Here is a 19,277-nt window from a genome sequence, read left to right as displayed (position 1 = left end):
CTCGCCTGTGGGTACCTCCCCCGAAGCTCCCGTTGGCCGCAGGAGTTTCAGGGGAGGTACCCACAGGCGAAGGCAGCGCGCGGAGCCCTCTGCCTCCCCTTCCCCAGGGGCTGCAGGGATATGGTGCCGGCTGCTTCCAGGAGCGGTGCGGGTTCCCACGGCGCCCCAGGGGTGGCAATCTCACAGGCCGGATCCAAAGCTCTGATGGGCCGGATCTGGCCCATGGGCCTTAGTTTGCCCACCCCTGGCATAAGTCAATGAGCCAATTACTTTAGTAATTCTTGAAGGGATGCATCCAGAGAGGTTAAAGGGCATGTTGACAGCACTGTGTAGGGAAGTTTGCACTACAGCTGCTTGTGCTGTAGCTGATCTATGGGAAGTACAAAGAACTTCAGTATCCAGGGCTACCAATCAGTCACTTTTCACAAGCACTAAAAATTAACACTCCCCAAGTCTTCCCACATCCAAAAATAAAATAATTTTTTAATTCCCCTAAATAATGCCTGACCAAAAATCATCATTAAATATATTAAATAATATATTCCTAGAAATTACCTGGGAATTGGTACATATCTTTCACTCATTATAATACAAAGAGGTGGAAAAGTTAAATACCTTTAATTAGACTAGTCAAAAAGTGATAATACACAAGCTTTTGACAAGAGATTCCTTTGCAGCAGTTTTGGGCATTTTTTAGCAACCTTTTCTCTAAGGATATATACAGCTATGAACATTTTTCCATATACTGCAATGGGCTTAAAATAATCTCTTCCCGATTCTCACTCCCACTCCTTCCCCCCCACCCCCTTGCTACTATTGAAATCAGGATACAGGACTAATTCTGAAAATCAGGACAATTTCCTGTAATTTGAGGCCTTTGACAATCCTAATCTATGCCACTGCTTTAAAACTATTTCTCTGCAATTGGATGAGGGATGTCCAAACTTTGTCCTACTAAGTACCATGTTTAATCATCTTAATTGCTTTTAACAGAGAAGCTACTGATTTAATGATGCCAATTTTCTGTTGAGAAAACAGCTGTGATTTCTCCTCGGTAAATAAATGTATTTAACAGGCAAAACAACAACAATAAACAGCCTTTATCCTGAACATGGAAGTATGCCCCTTGAAACTACATTTCCTAGCATGCAGTGTGGACCCTTGCATATGGAGATGTATAATCGTCACAGGCCACACACACTTCTCTTTAAAGACAGGGGCAGCAACAGGCCATTTTTTAGAAAGCTACAAACTATGTTAGCTACCCCTGTACTGAACAGCCTGATGTTTTCATTCATAGTTGGAATTAACAGCTGATTTTTGTACCTGACAAGCAGCAGGAGGCTCCCCAGTGTCCATGAATCCAGCACAGAGCATTGACTGCCGAACTCTGTCTCCCCAGAACTTCTTTAGGCGACATGTACTGTAATCTATGACTGGTAACTTGGCCTGGTTCAAAACCTCAGACAAAGCCAGGTTTTCTTTCCCACCTTAAATAGATAAAACAGATAAGAAAAGGGAACATGAAAAACATTTCCATTCTAAATATGAACATTTCAAGTAACATGGAATGCAATTTAACAGTATTCATGTACAAGTTACAAGAACTTGGGTCTACCATGTTCCAGATTAAAAGATTCCTACCATTCTATTTTTGTTTCCGATTTGTTAATTCTGATTTTGTTTGTTTGTTTTAAATAGTCAGATGTGTGTGTGTCTATTCCACAAGTATAGTCAACTATGCAACTGCATTTCCCCACAATCTATTGTCACAGTTTGCAGCTGGGAAAAAGGATCCAACTATTCATTCATCCCTGGGCAGGGTCATGGTATTTTGGCAGGGCAGTAGAGGGAGGTTTGTACTGCTGCTGTCCATGTTTTATCTGTTTTGCAGATAAGGAGACGTCAGCCTCCAGGACTAAAGAGTCTGGCACTTTTCATGGGCATTAGTTAGAATATAAACTCTTTGGGGCAAGGATTGTATCACAGATGTTTGTACAGTGCTTAACACAATGGGGCTGTAATACAGATTGGAACCTCAAATGTGCTCCCCAAATATAAAATAAATAAATACATATGTACATTAACATGAGAACAGGGAAGAACCTCAGAATAAAATCTGAATGGTTGTTGAAAGATTTAGCTGTGCAAGTATTCAGACGTGTGGTAGCATGGGCACTAACTGTTACCATATGTCACGTACGCTCTTTGGGGCAGGGACTGTTCTGTGTTTATACAGTACCTAGGGTTCTTGTCCTTGACTGGGACTCCTAGGTGCTATGGTTATACTGTTATAACAGTAACATTTAAAAGAATAAGTCAGTCACCTATTTCAGGAAGTGCTGTTATACTAGGTACTTGCACTTCAGAAGCAATGGAAGCTATTTGGTTTTCTTGTGCCTCAGCACATAGGAAGGCATCCTGCCTATATTGCTATGTGTTTTTAAAAGAAGCCTCCTCTATATCATTGGAATTTCAAAGAGTAACTGGCTAAAAGTTGGTCTCTGATAGGCATGCACTTTCCACAGACTGGTGAAGTCTAACCCCTGAACTCGTGCTACGGGAAGCACTCAGAAGTACCTCTTGTGTCCCCCCATCCAGTCACCCAACAGAATTGTCCTGGACGAAGAGTTCTGTCTCTCTTTGGCAGGCAGGCATAGTGAATAAAATGGTTTGTTAAAATGTCTTCTACAGGCTTGACCAAGGCAATGTCATAATCCAGCTCGTTTAGGTGAGGGTAGCGGAAACGCTCATGCCGATAAATTCGCTTCACACGGTAGACTCGCTCTGTGGATTCGGTACGATTAAGGTTATGCTTGCCCAGGAGAATTCGCCAATTTGCTGCATCTTCTACCTTTCCTCTAAAAAATTAAAATAACATAGGGTCTCATTATGTTGAACCTAATGCCCTCTTTTTAATGAGTTTTTTCCACTTGATTATTATGTGCAATACTCCCCACACTCATCTGAAGAAGTGAGGTTCTTACCCACGAAAGCTTATGCTCCCAATACTTCTGTTAGTCTTAAAGGTGCCACAGGACCCTCTGTTGCTTTTTACAGATTCAGACTAACACGGCTACCCCTCTGATAATTGACCAGAAGGCTGTTTACCCCAAATTAGCATGACAGTTATATCAAACGTTGTGAGTTTAAAATGACATTGTTTAGAAGTGCAAAATGGTAGCCTGCTGAAATGAGTGAAGGTGTGTTTATGATGAAAAATGAGATCCTGCCATAAAAGTAGATTAGAAATTAGTTTAGAGGGTTCTGCTGAGCAGAAGAGTAAAGAGCAGCTTGCCTGGTGTTTCACAGCAGCAAAGATACAGTTTGACTCTTCACTGCAGGAGGAAACAATGCATCATTATTTACAGCAGGCCTCCATATACAGTGGGAATAAACATATTATAGATGTTTAGGAGGTATCTATAAAATACAACAATAAAAAGCAGGTTTAGAGGCTTAGTGCACTTGTCCTTCACCTTTGGACATTGCACATGAATGTATAACAAGGTTTTGCATCAAAGATTCAGTACCATTTCTAGTTGACTGAGAAAAAGGAATGAATTTTATACATTTCTTTAGGGTAAAATGCATTCCTCCTGAGTAAATGTGCTTTATACCAGAAACTTTGGCTCTGATTCAGCAAAGTATTTTTTGGGACTAATCCTGTGCTTAAAGATAGGTACATGCTTAAGTACCTTGCTGAGTTGAGGCCTAAATGAGGATTGGGGAGAATGGAATTCATTCCCTCTCTGCTCTAATTATGGGCAGGACATAGGACTTGTAGCTTTACATGGGATTTCTAGCTACTGAATCTGTCAAGCTTTGCCACTGTGCAGCTTAAGTGGCACGAGCTTTACACAGGGTCTTTGAAATAGGGTGAATCTTAATCTTACACCAAATTACATACTGGCAAGGAGGTTGGCCAGATATTTTTCAGAAAGTTTGAAGTTTTCTTAGTTAGACTGTAACTTATTGAATAGTTGGAATGACTTATTGTTGAACAAGATCAATTGCATTAGTTTCTATTGTTACTTGTTTTACACTGTACTTCACCTGCATGGTTTCTCTATACTGTATAAACTAAAAACTACATTACAATTATTTTAAAAGGGGAGTTACCAAATGTGTGACACATTCACAGATTATTATCATGCATGGTACAAGAAAAGGAATACTAAATACAAAGAAAGTTTACCAAGTACAGAAAATAACTGCTTTCTGTATCATTATATGAAAGAATAATAGTGTTTTTTTGTTTGTTCAAAAACAAGTGTGGAATATTGATTGCAGAAAGCAAGACATTTTAAGAACTGGGTAAATCCATATTTGCTTGATTTTATTCCTTCTTGCAATGGTATATTTCTCAATCCAAGTAATAAAACTAGAAGTTCTTTTGACCTCATTTATATGCTTTCTTTCAAAATATTTTCCTAAGCAATACCCCATGGTTATCATCTTTTGCATTTTGATGGATTTTTCTTTTGCTATTAACACCCTAATTTCTAGGTTATGTTCCCCAGTTTATATTCCTGGGGGAATTCTGCACCACTGCACAATGCAGAATTTTGCAGAAATTAACATGCGCACAGAATTTCCTTTGCCCCACAGAAATGGGCTGCAGTGCTGCTAGCCACCACTAGGGCTGCTGGACCTGGCAGTGCCCAGCTCACACATAGAAGATACTGTTGCGGGGGAGAGGGAGAGAGCTAGAGGGTTCCTGGCAATTGCAGTTCCCAGCATGCCCTGGGGGAAGGAGAGGGCAGTGCGCAGGAAACTCCATGAAAACCTGGGACAGAGCATCAGGCTGTTTCTTCCTCTGGATCCCTGGGCTTTAGGGGGTAGGGAGGCAGGTGTCTGGGCTAGGGGGCCCCACGGCTGGGCTCTGGGGAGGAGGGGGTTCGGATGTATTGGCTGGGGGGGCCCTGCAGCTACGCTCTGAGGGGGAGGGGTTGTGGGTTACCATCCCCCACCCCCTCCGCTGTGCTCTGGTGGGTGGGGAAGGGGACAGAGAAACAGGAACTGGGGCTAGGTCTACACTACAGCTGGGGGTCGACCTAAGATACGCAACTTCAGCTACGTGAATACCGTAGCTGAAGTTGCATATTTTAGGTCGACTTACCTGGCTGTGAGGACGGGGGAAAGTCGACCGCTGCCGCGCTGCCGTCGACTCCGCTGCCGCCTCTTGCCGCGGTGGATTTCCGGAGTCGACGGCAGAGCGATCAGGGATCGATTTTATCGCGTCTTCACTAGACGCGATAAGTCGATCTCAGAACATCGATTGCCTGCCGCCGGACCCTCCGGTAAGTGTAGATGTACCCTGGGTTGTCATAGGGTTTCTTTACTCCTGGGGGAATTTTTGTGTCTCTGTATTGTTACAGACATACCTGCTGACAGGTATTTTGAAATAAATTATCAAAATAATTGAAACTGGCGTGATTATGTAGTGTTATTTTGACAAATAAAATTTGCAGAATTTTAAAATATTGTGCACAGCATTTTTATATTTTTGGTGTAGAATGCCCCAGGAGTAAATTTAAGAACCACCCCACTAGTGTGCACAATTTCCCTTGATCAATTTCTATCAGTCTTTCTGATGTGTCTCTTTTCATGGTGGCTCTGAGTCACAATGGCTGAAGTACAGAATACATCTAATTCTGCACTTATTTCTCCTTTTAGTGGTAATAAGTTTACAAAAATATATTCCATAACCTCCAAGAACTCAAGCAAAAACTGCAAATGTAAAACTCACTTCTGGAAGCAGTGGGCAGCAGTGAGAACCCAGCTTTTGTGAATGAGAGTCCCTCCACAAACATGAATAAATTTGCTATTTGTTCTAGTCCAAACCTAGAAAGAAAAATAAAGTTAGAAAATAATAGAAATTTATGTCAGAGGAGATTTCATTCTTGGGCACATGAAAGGAATGGATGAACTAATGGTGGTGTAATAGTGCCCTCTACTGAGCAATATGTGTTACTAGCAGTTGTGGAAGAAATATATTTATCCCAGCATTCTTTTTTCTGCGTGTAAAATGATGCTAAAGAATTGTTAAGAAAGACCTGTCTGCTAATGCCATTGTGGAATAAAGATGGGGTAGTGAAAACCACTGTTAACTAATAAGCAATAATTATGGAGATATTTGTAGTCCAGACTGCCAAGCCCTCATTATTATGTTTTACTACTGTAATTTGGTCTTGTCTAGCATTGAAGCCAGCCCTATTGCCCCACCCCTCAAGTCTATTCAAAACAATGTTGCAAGGATCATTTACCTTGTTTGTTGTTCTCATCACATCTCCCTCCTCTTTGCATCTCCCTACTGGTTCCTCTTCCAACATTGCAGTAAACACATGGAGGGTAACAATATTAATATGGAAGACAAGGATGGAAAAATCTTGCACTGAAGACTCCTTTGTGTTTTGTTTGTGAATCCTAACACAGCTAGTTATCTCTCATTTTATTTAAACCATAGGATATTATGTTACTTTTAACTTAATTTGCCCATGCATGTTATCCATTTCCACGTCCAAATTATCAGATGTCAGCCACACTTCAATTATTGATTCTTTATATATACATCCCATTCTCTTCCCTGACCGAGCTTTCTCCTGCAGAAATATAATCTACTCTGATGGCCAAGAAAAATGTATCAGTGGTGGAAAGTAGAGGACTATCTGAGTTAGAAGTTCTGGAGAAACCAGTTTATAAAAGACTCCTTCTGGATGAATGAGAACATGGTCTCCATTTTTTATCTTGGTGGAATAATTCAGTCACATACCGATCTACTTTGTTTAGATACAAAACAGATGATCTTACTAATGATGAAAATGTGTTGCTGTCTTGAAGTTCTGTATTTTCACCAATGTCATACAGAGATACCCTCCATCCCTCTTCTTTCTATTTCATCCTTTTTCCCTGCATCTGTAATCAAGTCTTCATTATTTTCTAGGAAATTATTTTCCCATGAAGCTGCTATACAATTCTTGGTTTTAGAATTTATTTTGAAAGTGGCCAGTCCTCCTACTGTTAAATATACAGGGCCATTAAAGAGAGTTGGTTTGAGGGGGATTGGGGTGGCTAAAACCTAAATTAAATGTGCTTCCACCAACATTTTGGAAAGTATACTTCAATTCAGGTTTGATGGCTACATATTGTAGCTCACAAATATTTTACAACCATAAGAAACTCCTTATATTATATATAAAATTATATAAATAGTTCTTAGACCACAATCCCTTTATTAAAAGCTATGTGAAAAGCATACTTTACATACATTTTACCACTGACTTCAGTAGGAGAAGCATGTGGCACAATATAGAGACACAAGTTACAGTCACTTGCTTGGTTGCACACACACTCTTAATAACTGTATTATTGACTTCAATAAAAATGTTGTATTGACGAAGGACAGCTAGGTTTGTTCCTCTGTCTAAAGGTCATTGTTACCTGTAATGAGACTTGCCAAGGCCAAGAATGTGGCCTTACTTCGTTGCCCGATATAATCCTCTCCACTGTGTTTGGTTGAAAATATGGAACACCACAGTTTGTTGGCCAATCTAAAATATACAGATAAATAAAGGAAGTCCCCAAGATCATATTCTAACAGTAGTAGGCTGATTCTGGAAAGATGGAGCATGCAACTCAAACATGCAGAGAATTTGGAAAAATGGGGTAAAATGACAATCATTAACAATGTACTGTATTCACCAGCCTTGTATTCATATTACTCTTTTTTGTACAATTATGCATGCATGTATAGGAATAGTAAAAAAGTTAATGGATTTTAAAACTTCAAATAGATCAATAAATACATGGAAGAGTTTATTGTGTGAGCTTATTAGTTTATACACCCAAACCTGCTATTTTCAAATGTCTATGACTACTTTGCTTTTGGGCCACAATTCCTTTTGCTTCTTAATTTACAGATGATTGTTTCTCTGGAATGTGTGATCACTTTCTGTTTGACTACTTTGGAGATACAGTAGCTTATTGTGAGAAGATTTTCAGATGTTTTACTGGTTTTATGTTACATATCATTAACTGGACACATTCTTGTAAATTTGCACTCAGATACCTCAAGCTGCATCTTTCAGAAACTTCATATTTACCATGGATGCACCCAGCAATAGGGACCAATGCCCTTGACAGGTTTGAAGAAATGTGAATTAAAAGTATGAAGTTGGGTGTTTAAAAATAGCCCACCCTACATCAGGAGCCTGATCCTCCAATCTCTAGTCACACAATTGGTTCCATTGTGTAAATCAGGTGCATCCCTCAAACAATCTTGCCAGGTGTCAGTGCCGCGATTGGAGTCTCCAAGACTTCCCTTTTAAAATGGGGCTTTCAAAATATTAACAGAAATGGCAACTTCTGACTAGGAGCAGAAGAAAATGACTTATTTGGGCTTTTAGATGGGGTTGCTGAACACTTGACCAAAGAAATCCCCATGGAACCCAAATAGCTCCTTCTAATTTGACCCGAGGTGCCTGTTTCACCTCATGGTATTAATTATTACTATTATTATCTGGTTGATGTTTTTTTGCCAGTTTCTAGAGAGCAGCCATTAGGGTTTGGTATCAACAGCCAACAGTGTTATGGCACTAATAAAGTCATATTTATAGTAGATATCTTGCAGATGCAGAGAAAGGGGAACATTTGGCAACAGAGAGCACTATTAAACAGGAAAGGAACGAGCTTATCAAACAAGTTTAAGCATGTGCACAGGATCTGCTGAATTAAAATCCACTGGCTAATGGCATTAGCCTGTTTAATAGTTTTTTCAAAAAACAGAGATCATGTAGTGTCAACTTACCGATGTTCAGGAATTTGGGATGACGTGCATTCTGGAGTGAAGATGCTTGTGCTAAAGAAAGCACTAACAGCAGCATAAGCAAACCGTCTACAATCATTGCCAAGAACTTGATCAGATGAGTAAAGAAGAGAGACTGAATTTTTGTACTGCAGCACAAGTGTCATTACTGAACATGACACTGGAGGGACAGGACCATAAACACCACTGCTTGTTGTTACTTTCATGATAAATACAGTAAAACAATGCAGGACAGATCAAAACACCAAGGTCTGGATGGTTCTGCCTGTGGTTAGCATTCTTGTTATGACTGGTTGTGGGAGGGTGGTTCTCATCAGCAGTTTTACACTGGAAGGAACAAACAAAACGGGCATTTCTGCAAGGTACTGTTGTATGTTTAGGGAATTTTGGTCCAACATCCACTTTATGATTAATGATTTACAAGCTCACATGAAGGAAGCCATTGAATTTTTATTGCTTGATAAAAATGAGTGGCAGATCCAACCACTGAGCAGCAGATGGGGCTAGGGAACCTATTTTCTATGAAGTAAGACAAACACACTTTAATTCATTGAAAGCTCTTGACCCAGATTCATTAAATTACGCTACCTTTAACCGCATAGGGGACAAAATCTCTTCTTATGAGGCTGAACAGCTTGCAACACCATGTGGTTAATTGTTGCTGGGGTTGCTTTTTTGCCAGTAAAAAAACAGTATGTGGTTGGAAGAGGGTTAAGATTTGTTGGCATCATTTCCTCATTCGTGTTTATTCCCTTCCTTTTTAAAATTCCCTTGAAATGTTGTTTGAGCAATGTATTCTGTCATATATGGAAGGCTGATAATAAGATAGATGGCATCTGTTTAGGTCACATATTAGTTGGGATTAATGCTTCTAAAGACTTACAGACTGCAGCTTAGTACTCTGCTATCTGAATGCATTGACCCTTCTGCATGTGATGACTGTAAGCTCAAGACCCAGCATTTCTAGAGCTTTAGAGAGGCAGAAACTGTACCTTTGAATAACTGCAGCAAAGCCTTCGAGTGTGTTTCTTGATCTGATACAGACAAGAGTTAAATATGTGACGAGATTGGACATCCAGCACTTCCCCGGAGAGGATGTTCCACAGTCTAACAGCTCTAACCATAAGAAAGCTTTTTCTGATATTCAACCTAAGTTTTTCTTTTATTAATTAAATCCCGTTATTCTTTGGGGCTTTCTTTTCCTAACAGGGGCTTCAGTTCTGCAAGCCCATGTCAGCCCTGAAAGGGGGCGACAGGAAGAGGAAATGAACCAGTTGTACAGTACTTCCCAATGGCAGTTGGAATCTCTCTAGGCCAGGAGGCTGAATCTCTCATTTTATAAAGTGGTGGTGATGGTGAGGAGAACATTCAGTCTTAAAACAACCAATGTCTTTAGCTGCAAGACTGACATTTCATCTTTCCAAACGAGAAAAACACATAGATCTTGTTCATCTACAAATTACACTCTCTATGCAAAATGAACACACATCCTGTTACCTTTCTGCCCCATTGCAGAGCTAGCCTATTTAGAATCTCCAATTCAACACAGGGGGCTAGACAACACTACTCATTTTCATTGTCCGTAGTGATACAAGGGTGTGCAGTAGTTACAGGCATATTGAAAAAACAAGGGCTCTGCCCAGAGACACTTACAATCACCAGTTTCTTATCCTCAAATGATTAGATGGATCTAGCAACATGAACTATTAAGGGGGTGAGACTTTGAACAGATGTGGGTCAGACATTGGTTTTTAATTGATCCCTTCATTTCAAAACTATTTTACTGAAGAAAGTGAAAAAAAAATGTAATTTTTAAACCAAATAAACCCCATCATCTCTATCTTCCTACCCAAGAAAGCAGGACATAAATGACTGGTGTTATGAAGAGTTCTGTATGGTTATTCAGCCCACACTGTAAGGGTTTACTGAAAGGATTGATTTCCATCTAATAAACCATTCTTCTCCCACCCCTTTTGTCCAATTAACAATACTACTTAACACTAATATAGGATTTTTCATTTTCAAAGAGCTTTGAAACCATGAATTAATCACCTCAACATGGCTGCAAGGAACAGTTGCAAGTATTACCTTCACAGTTGGGAAAACTCATGAGAGCAGTGTCTTGCCCAAGTCACAGAGAACGTAAGGGTCAGTTCCAAGACTAGAACTCAGGAATTTCTGGCTCCCAATCTTGTAGTAAGACTGAGTGTCTACACGATGAAATTAGGTCAAATTTATAGAAGTAGATTTTTTAGGAAGCAATTTTATACAGTCGATTGTGTGTGTCCCCAATAAGCGCATTAAGTCGGCAGAGTGCGTCCACAGTACTGAGGCTAGCGTCGACTTTTGGAGCGTCGACACTGTTAATGCATCTTACAACTCAGTTGTTTTCGAAGTGTAGACCTGCCCAAAGTACATATTGGACTTCAAGTGCCTGAAAGTGCACTGACTTCATCGGAGCTATGCCAATTTACACCAGTCACGAATCTGGCTCTAAGTTTGTAACTCCTATTAATGTTTCCCTCTTTTTATTTCTCCTTCAGAGGACAGCACTCTCAACTCAGATGCACTGGCCAGGTAGACAGGAAAAGCCACATGAACTTTTGAATTTAATTTCCTGTTTGGCCAGTGTGGCGAGCTGATCAGCATAGGTGACCGTGAGAGTGCTGTCCAGAGCGGTCACAATGGAGCACTCTGGGATAGCTCCCAGAGGCCAGTACTGTCGAATTGCATCCACACTACCCCAAATTCGACCCGACTATGTTGATTTCAGCGCTAATCCCCTCGTCAGGTAGGAGTACTGAAATCGATTTTAAGAGCCCTTTAAGTCGACAAAAATGGCTTCGTCGTGTGGACAGGTGCAGGGTTAAATCAATCTAACGCTGCTAAATTTGACCTAAACTCGTAGTGTAGACCAGGGCTAAGTAAAACTTAGCTGCACCCTCCCCCAAACTGTTTTTCCTACAAAGAACTACATGACTTTGTTCTATAGGTCTGTCGCATCTTACGCACATTTAACATGCATGATTTCAGCTTTACGCGATCGGCAAAAACAAAACAAAACCAAAAGAGAAAAACAACAATTTTAATACTGTACCTGTAGTGCGGGTGATTCTGCCCGCCATTACACTCAATGTAATTTTGACTATATGCGATTTTCGCTTTACGCGCTGACTGCGGAACGTAACCCCAGCGTAAGATGCGACAGACCTGTAATTTTAACAAGGAACAACTTTCTGTCCCACCAAGGACCCCTTACCTCACCACACTTACTGGCAGATTTACAAAATCACACTATTTGCTTGGATTTACAAAAAAGCTAAATAATTGTCTGAGTAAGATGGTTTGTACTTGGGCCTGTCACCACAGAAATGATCCTTTCTTATGGCTTCAGATTATAAGAAGGGCAGGAAGAAATGCCTCCCCAAACACATAGGGCTTTGAACAACTGGCTAGTTGCCTTATAGGGAGTAGGGATTCTTTTCCTCTGAAGCACCAGCAATTAGTCACACTGGGAGGCAGAATACCAGGTTCTGTTGAGTTCATTGCCAGTTTGCATTCTTTCACATGAAGGCAAGTGGAGCCTCTGGGGATGAAAATTTTTATCTTGGCGTCCTGGAAGTTACACATGCAGATCCTGGTGCACCAAGATCAGAGTATATGGTTTATAATCCCAGGGCCAGATTAAAAAAGATCAACAGGAATATTTTTTATTTTTATTATTTTAGTAAGTGCTGGTGTTATTTGTTGTCTCTCAAAAAAACTGGAGCCTGGTTAGTGCTCATGAAAGTCTTGGAGATCAAAGAACTCCAACCAAGAACAGGTACAGCACAGATGGTTATTTTGCAAGTTTCTTCTTCACTGCTCAGCCCAATGCATCTCTAATACTGATCTTCAGGGGCCACTTTCAATAGGTGAGAGAGGGGCTAATTCAGTTCTTGGCCTCTTCTCCAAGACTGCAAACAGCAGATTTAATGATATTGATACTTGTTTATTGGTAACTGGACTAAGATAACTCATTTCACATACGCTACCTAATAAACACCCACAACAGGTAATACCTATTCTCAGTCAACACCAATTTGGGCTAGATCTGAACCAGTGACTTAGAAGGGAACAGCTTTATAACTTACACTTTAAGCAAGCTGTGAGCCATCCAGAATCCATGTGTTCAGATACTAGTTGGTCCTTCTAGTGCTAAGTTACCATTCTCTAAAATTTATTAATTAGCCACTATTACTTCGTGACTAGGAGCTATCTTGATAGTTCCAACATGCCCTTCTCCCCAGCATCTAGACAGGTCAGCACCAATTGTTATCCAGAGTAGCATCTTCTGGTTTTTGGAACATACATTTGGTGCCAAATCTCTTTCAAAAGCTGTTAGTTAAATTTTAAATGCAGACAAGCCTGAATCTACAGCATTCCAAGTCATTAGAACTCAGAAGTCAAAAACTACAGTTCTGTCTCTGATAAATCTAACCCCAGTTCCATGAACATTCACAACAATAATTTTGTACAGTGGTCAAAAACTGAAAAGATTCAATTAACGTGTTACCTGACAGGCATTTAGATTCAAAATGCCAAAAGTAACTTTCCAAAGACCACATCCAAAGTGAACCCAAAATTCTGTGCTATGATGCCTTTAAAAAAAAGAGGCAGTTGTCATATTTCATTCACAGAGTTAATATTCAGATGAATATTTTAGTTTTCCTAAATCCCCATTAAAAATCTCTTCTATTTTAATCCTTTCCAAAAGCAAAGGAAATCCTCAGAGGCACACGCTATATTTTGTTAACAAGCCACAGTGACTCAATTAGAAGCCTAAAGACCTGAAATGCCCAAAATAGGGGAGCATCTGGGGTTTTTTTTGATTAGCAAGACATTGACCTGATTGCCTTGCTTCATTTGCTGTTTATTTTTCTCCTACAGTGATGATCAGATATTGGTACTGTAGTAGCAAATCTGTGCCAGTACTGTACTATAGGTTTATTCACTGAAGTGGTTTATATAACCTAGTGGTTGTAGTACTAGCTTCTACATTGTATAGCAGAGTACCATTGTTTAAGAGACATTGAGCCTAATTGGTCTCTTCTTCTGCTTACAATTCTCTTCTAATCAATACCAATACTGTTTTAGGAGTTATTACAATTATTTTGAAAAAATTACAGTGATCAGGACTATCCCGTTATTTTCAAATGATTTCCCAGAATTTGTGTGTACACACATACACACACACACAAATTTTGGGAAGAGGGGATCCTACAGTTCACATGGCAAATCAATCAGCTGGAAATTTTAACCTTATAGTTTAACTTGCATTACATTAAAAGCAAATGAACAACAACCTGACTTTAGGAACATGTTTCACTCCAGCCAAATGAGGATACGAGGTTGGTGGAGGGCAAGTTGCCCAGGATGGGCCCTCCGCTAGTGTACTGTACACATTCAAATGGGCATCCCCGTGATTATATATTTATCACTTATGCAATTTAAAAAAAAAATCACAATTCAATGTAGATGCACATCCAGAAATCACTAAAAATTACATTTAATGTCAGGAAACCAAACTGACCACTTATAATCTGTAATATAGATACAGTATGACAGACTAGCCTGAGATACTTTTTTTGTGTCGTGTTTGTAAGAAAGAGTTATTCAGGATAAAATTCACATTACATGAGTCATTCATGATTCAATAGGTATCTTTGGTAATATTGTACATTTATGTCTTAGTTACATTGCAAGCACTAAGTCCTTTGGATACTTATGTAATTCATTATAACTATATAGACTAATTTAAGTGATGTTGCAGTAGTGTCTTCTATCTATACATTGTCTGTGACATATGTGATGTATAGAATGAAGTCAGACTAGCAGAATTGAAGTTACTCTGCACATTTATATTACAGATCGCTCTTATTCATTAACTATATAGCAATTACAGTGTAATTAATATTATGCCCTTTATATATTACTAAAGTGGTATTTATGGCTCTGTAAAGTCTAAAATGCAATTAAGTTATAGTTTTTAAAAACAGCATACTATTTCCCCAAAGAGTTTCAATGTAATAGGATTTTCACTAAGGAATGTAAGTTGTATTTTTAAAAAGTTTTCCTAACTGTAAATTATTAAAGTACAAAGTACAATAACATGACCTTAAAAGATCTGTCTTTTAGAAAAAAGATCTATCATTGCTTGTAATATTATTCACATCTAATACACAAGAACTGAGGAGTACTATAGTAAACAAAAAAGTCAAGGAGCTACAAATATACAAGGCTTCTGCTTTCTCAGGTAATAGATCTCCTTGGAGTTTCTTGTTGAGTTCTCAGGTAATAGATCTCCTTGGAGTTTCTTATTTTATGTCAACTCACAGTTTCCCACCCTATTCTAAAGTGACTGGATTGTCCACACTAGCTGCGTTAAGTCTTAAGATTCAATGTTTATTTACAAGACAGTTTAAATGTTGCAGGCATGTAGCTATGTTCACTCCACAACAGTATTGGAACGAGCACAGCAGCTTGGGTGTCTCAGAGAGTGCATCATTGTTCTAAATGGCCTTTTCTTTGCCTCTTTAGCTGGGGGTGACTCCTCAGTACTTTTCCTAGAGAGCTCTATAGGCTCTGTCTGGAATTGTTCTATTTGAATTTCAAGATGTTTTTGAATGGCTAATCCAAGAACTTCTGGGTCCACGGCTGCCCCATATACTTCCCATGTCATCCCTTCATCATCCCATCTCACTTCCCGTACTGGAGACTTTGGGGCCTCTTGGTCATGTTCTAAATTAACCTCTGGGAACACATGAGAGTGACCTTCAGCTACAACAGATGGGCTTGTGGCCACAGACTTGCATTCTATTGTTGAAATGGTTTGTACCTCTGCATCTTTGCACTCAAGAGGAGATTTCAGTTCTTTGGTTAAGTCATTCATAGAGGTCATAGTCCATGTGTCTTTAGTCTTCATTATCATGTCTGCACACTGCTGGTCATGCAACACAATGTAAGAAGCCTTCATTTCCTTGAGTTGAGCTCTGCTCTGTTGAACGCAGTGCTGAGCATGTGACAGATGCTCCTCGGGAACACTACAGCATTTCAGGATTTGCTTTGCATCCAGACCTGATTCACTAACAGATGACACCAGTTTAGGAAAGGTCATCATATCTGAAGTAGGCAAGGACTGACAATATCCAGGAGTTACCTGTTCTCTTCCCGATTCACTAACTGAGCATACCAACCTTGGAACAAGTTGAAGAGATGGTATCGGCAAAGAATGGCAATAGGCAGAAACAGTGCCGTCTATCTTCATAGCAGAATCCTGCCTTGCATTGCAGGGTAGGGCAGTGCTGTTGTGAATTGTCATCACTGTGGGAGAGTATATACTGCTTGATACATTATTGTAAGTCATGCCACCTTGACTAAGCCCAATTGATTGACTGCACATTGTCCTGTTTGGGAAACCACTTCCTGGCATGTGTGGTCCTAGAACAGCAGTGTGAAATGTTCCAGGATCTGTATAAATGGTTGTGTTATGTGTTATACCGCCACTGTCAAAGCTGTTTGTGGGCACTTTTTGGTCTCTATGTGAAGTGGGAATCTGAGTCACCCAGTTTTGATAGTTAGGAGTATTTTCATATGTTCCAGAGCCATATCTCGGTCTTTGGAAAGACGTGTTATGCATTGATGTATCATAATTACTGCTACAAGAACTTATAATAGAGTGTGTGGCACTGGTTTCCATGTGGGTGACAGAACTCTGCTGCTTGCAACTGCATGTTAGGTCAGAATGGCTTCTTTGGACTGCAGCTTCCAGTCCTTCCATTCTATTCATACTTTGCTGGTGTGTATCACAGACTGAAGAAATGTTCTCAACAGTGCTACTCTTGACATGCATCTTAGTGTCCTTTCCTTCCAGGGATATTGGAGTCTGGTCAACAGTCAGGAAGCGATTTGTAGTCGTAGCTCTGTTCTGCACATTATCACCTGGTGACTGATCACTCGTTGTTCTGACAGCCGACGAACTTTCCACCATTCCAGACTGTGTGGAAGACCATTCAGAACTAGGGGTACTTCCAACATCATTCTTGCTCACCTGTGTTTGGCAGACAGTACTACTGAGGCTTTTCTTGAGATCTTGCTTGTTGCTCTGTCTTTCATCAGAACTCACTTGCCCAATGCACGCCAGACTTGAGGAGCTCTTAGACAGAGGATGGCTGTTTAGATTCAGGGGACGATGGCAAACAGAATTTAGTGTTTCCTGATGGGAATGGGTTTGGACCTGGTGGCTGTTGGCTGCCATGGCAAATAAGAGACCTGCAGGAAGGAAAGAGACTTTAAAAACAATTCAAGAAGGAATATGTAATTAGCGATACTCAAGATCAGGAAATACTCATCATCCCTATGGATCCACTGCTTAGGCTTCCCTTGCTTTTTATAGTCAAGAGCATGTGCCTCCAGAGATCAAAGTACAATATCTTTCTTTATCCTCAAGTGGATCATCTTGTTTTTACCATTAAGATTGTTATACAAAGGATTTTTTCCCCAAATTGGGTTTGTACTTCATGGTACAGAATGAGTTTTTACACATTATGAGTAAGTATCAGCAATGTCAAGTCTCTCCTGAGTTTACTGAAAAACACTTTTTACGGTGTCCAGAGACAGGCACTGTGACCGCCCATAACTTAACTGAAGGGAAGGCATATTTTTAAACAAAGATGAACACTCAGGAGAAAAGTTATTAGGAACCTAAATTAAAAAGATGGTGTCACAAACAAAAAACAAAAATGTTTTCAACAGTCTGACTAAAAATTCTTTCCTCTCACAGCTGTTCAGCTTTTAGTTCCTTGTGATGTCATAATTTTCACAAATTATCCAGTCATCGAGTCTTAAAGCTTAAATTGGATTTAAGTTTCTAAATTGGAAAAAAAAAAATCTACTCTCTCTCCCTCCTCCCCCAAACAAGCAGAAAATCCTTTCAAGCCTTATTTATTGTTTTAAAAAAGTGAAAGAGGAGACTAATCAGGTGGCTTTCCCACTCTGCTGCTAGCAGTACACACAAACACACATGGCATATGGTCTAAATTTATCCCTTTCCTGGCAGTTACCTTAACACACACACACACACACACACACAATTCAGATTATTGCTGGGTTTCCCCTGCTATCTAGCCTACCACAGAGAGACAGTCATGGCCATTTAAACTTCAAGGTTGCAGTTATAGGATCCACCAGGTGAGTTAGCAGAAGAGCTCTAACGAGGCCAATTCAATCAGGGTCGATGTGGCCCATTCCCAACAGTTGATAGTTCACCCCTTCTTGTCAACTGCTGGGGATGGGCCACATCCACCCTGATTGAATTGGCCTCGTTAACACTGACCTGCCTCCCCCACTTGGTAAGGCAACTCCCATAGAATCATAGAATATCAGGGTTGGAAGGGACCTAGTCCAACCCCCTGCTTAAAGCAGGACCAATCCCCAGACAGATTTTTGCCCCAGATCCCTAAATGGCCACCTCAAGGATTGAACTCCCAATCCTGGGTTTAGGGGGCCACTGCTCAAACCACTGAGCTATCCCTCCCCCACATCTTTTCATGTGCTGTATATTTATACCTGCCAACTGTATGTTTCACTCCATGCATCTGATGAAGTGGGTTTTAGCCTACGAAAGCTTATGCCCAAATGAATTTGTTAGTCTCTAAAGTGCCACAAGGACTCCCTCGTTGTTTTTGCTGATACAGACTAACACGGCTACCCCTCTGAAACCAGAAGATCTCTGCATCTCAGAACAGGGTTTCCTTTTGCAAATTGCCTTAAGAACCCAGAAGTTCATATTAATTGTTGAAGCTAATATCCAACAGCAAGGAGGAAAATACTCATTTTCAAATGAAATATTACAACTCTTCTGTCTTTGACAAGAGAACTACCTAACTTCTGTTAAGAACATACTTGCTTCTACTGCCTGGTATATAATTATTTACCCCTATGACCCCTACAAATGTTTATATTTATGTTACTATTTCCTCATTTAGGAGAAACTGTAATAGTAACAGTCTTGTTTTTAACCAGATTTAACAGGCCCCTAAGTAGCTTCTTCCAGTGGCTCTCTTTTTAATGTCACTTATTCTATTCTCCTGCTGTTGCAACATCTTGCATTGACTATTTGGCCTATTCACCTTCCCTCCTCTCACCAGACACTTTGATGTATAATTGAAGTGAAATTATTTGAACAGCTTTCTTCAACAACAGAGCACACTCTATTTTTCATTTTTTAAAATCTTCTACCCAACCAACACATAGTTAAATCAAGCTGCAGCATTTAATTTATTAGCATGCATTTAAGTGGCCAGCTCAGATAATACTAAGTAATTTTTTATATCGAAGTACAGATGAAAGTGTTTCTAAATTTCATGCCTCAGGACTTCAGGGGATTTTCAGTAGAGGTCCAGAAGGCAAT

The 19,277-nt window shown here is 39.9% G+C and overlaps 1 pseudogene; it reads right to left on the bottom strand.

Annotated features, from left to right (window-relative positions):
• LOC112113769 overlaps positions 1-16,981 on the bottom strand; it is a 17,636-nt pseudogene extending 655 nt beyond the window's left edge.
• Between the last annotated feature and the right edge of the window lie 2,296 nt (positions 16,982-19,277).

The sequence above is a fragment of the Terrapene carolina genome, unplaced genomic scaffold (assembly GCF_002925995.2).
Source record: "Terrapene carolina triunguis isolate 2854851 unplaced genomic scaffold, T_m_triunguis-2.0 Scaffold146, whole genome shotgun sequence".
In the NCBI taxonomy this organism is placed as follows: Eukaryota; Metazoa; Chordata; order Testudines; family Emydidae; genus Terrapene; species Terrapene triunguis.
The sequence above is the reverse complement of the archived record's forward strand: the minus strand, read 5'-3'. Positions and strand labels throughout refer to the sequence as shown.